Raw genomic sequence first — 2,500 nt, 5'->3', positions numbered from 1 at the left:
TATATATATATTTAAGAGGGACTGATCTCATTCTTTTTTTATCTCTTCAAGCGTTTGATGCGTGTTTTCTCCAGGCTCTTAACGCATCTTTCCGATGTGCTCTTTGCACTAGGTCTGTCACTATTGCGAACTGGGGAAAGTTTAGCACTTTTCCTTGTTGGCATTTTGGGAATCTGATCGATTAGCTGAATATCTTAATGACCTCGCTAGCTCCTTTTAAATTCCCGAGGGAAAAGAGAGTTGATGTGACTCAGGGCTTCGATGGTTTTTAGCCATCGAAACCCTAGAGCTGGAGAAAGTCGAGACTACTAGAAGCATATCTTGCATCTGTGATGTCCCAGGAACCGGGTCATCTCTATGAAGATGTTACTCTCTGTGATATGAATCATAGGCAGGAGGAAGGGGGGTGGTTGACTGGAAGGTTCCAGAGGACACCTTTCAGGTCTGACAAGACTACGAACACCCTTAGTTGGAACAAGGTCCATATGTTCAGGAGGATTAACATCCAGAACTTGCAGTTTATTTTGAACAGGTTCAGAATGACCCAGAGATTTCTTGAGTCCTTCTTGTGAACACAAAATAGCCTTCCCTGGAACTCGATGAGCCGTAGCTTTCTTACTACCTATATGCTCTATAGCTCTCAGGTATACTCCTCTAGGAGGGTTTTGAACTGTAGGAGAAGGTAAGGAGATAATAGTAGGGACATTTCTGTTTCCCATCAATGGCTCATCTTGAATAGGCTCTGGACCGAAGGATCGAAAGTCCTGCGATCCTGAGGGAATGTTCCTCCTAGCCGAAGCGTCTATATGCTTCGAACTGTCAGTAGGCTTAGACTTTTGACCATCTGCCTGTAGCATCTTGGTCACTAGAATAATGGGCTGTTGTTGTGCAGCCCGGATATTTCTAGTATTTTCGATCTTCTTTCAAGGTTGGGGACCCACAACCACGGAAGATTTTCTCTTTGAGGGAATGCCCCATTTTTGGGGAAGACTTATGTTTTCCATGGTGGCATTCCTAATTACTTCCTTAATGACCTCTTGTGGGAAGAGGTCTTTACCCCAGATGTTGGAAGATATTAGTTTCCTTGTTTCGTGTTTCACCGTTGCAGCAGCAAACACAAACTCTCTACATGCTCTCCTAGCCTTCACAAAGGCGTAAAGGTCCTTTACCAAGGTAGCCATATGCATTTTGGCTAAGACCATGAGCATGTCTGGGGTGTTTTCGTAGGTTGAACACAACTCTATGTAGTTTTGTAGAGAAAGGGATGTCGCCAGTCTCTCCTTTGACTTGTGTTCATTAAACAAGAGAAAATCGGACAATTTAGGGAGACATATTGAATTGTCGACTTGCGACATCATTGTCTAATTTTCCTACTGAAAATGTCAAATGGACTTCCTTCCAATCCTTTTCCTGTCCTGGAAAAGCTGGTGACAAAGGCTTGCACTCATCGAATTTGGGACATGACTCACCCGCCTCTACAGCTTTGATAACGGAAGTAAATGCCTTCCCCATAAAGGGGAAGGAGAGTGAAGCAGGAGCAAGAAAGGAAGGGTGTATGTTATTCAGTGAGAATACCATCTTCTCTGAATAACCCGCCTTCTTCAGATTACTTGAAAGGATAGTGTGTGCCTTATCATGGTCAAGAATCATGACCTCCTTTTGTTCTGTTCCTTTTCTTGTCTTTGGTTCGAACCTCAGTCGAACCCAACAATTAGGGAAAGCCTCAAAGCTTGGCCAGAATTGGATTTTGTCCAAAGTAACAGTACCTATTTTCTCTGAGATGAAGAGATTGCCATTTGAAATCAACATCTGCTCTTCAAACCTCCAGGGATTGGTTATGGAGTATGAAGGAAGGTCTTGATTCATGGGTCGTTTAACTGACACGTGGGAAGCAACAAGAGGAGCTTTACGAGGTTCTATCTTGTGTTTTACTTCCTGCTTTTTGCTTGGTTTACTAAAGCTCTCTATCTGATTCTTCAGTTGGATACATAATTGTACCACATTATCCAATAGAGGGGTAAAAGACGAAGATGTTGACATCGATGGCTCTTTAGCCGGCAGAGGCGGAGGAAAATCTGACAAAACATATTTCTCTTCTACCTTAGGGCACTTCTTGCCCTCGATCCCAAAGGTTTTCTCGCCATCAGGGAACGTAGTTGACTCCTGAGGCCCTACTATTTCCTCACTTACCTCTGGATATAATAGCTTACGCATCCTATCCTTAGGTAGGAAAGGTCCAGGAGAGATCTTTTGGAAGCCTCTCACCCAGTTACTTAATTCATACTGCGCTATATCCTTGGTTTCTGTAGACTTGGGATTATCAAAACCTTCAGACATCAATGTCCAACATATATTGCAACCCTGTGGGTTTCAATAATGTAGGGATCCGGAAATAATATTACAGGGGGCATGCAACCTGCAAATATTATGTCAGTAAAAGTCCTTACCCTTGGCTCTGCAGTGGACTGCCGTACAATTTATCTGGTGTTCCTTCTGTAAA

This window comes from Palaemon carinicauda, chromosome 10, assembly GCF_036898095.1.
Source record: "Palaemon carinicauda isolate YSFRI2023 chromosome 10, ASM3689809v2, whole genome shotgun sequence".
Lineage (NCBI taxonomy): Eukaryota > Metazoa > Arthropoda > Malacostraca > Decapoda > Palaemonidae > Palaemon > Palaemon carinicauda.
Note: the sequence above shows the minus strand (reverse complement) of the source record.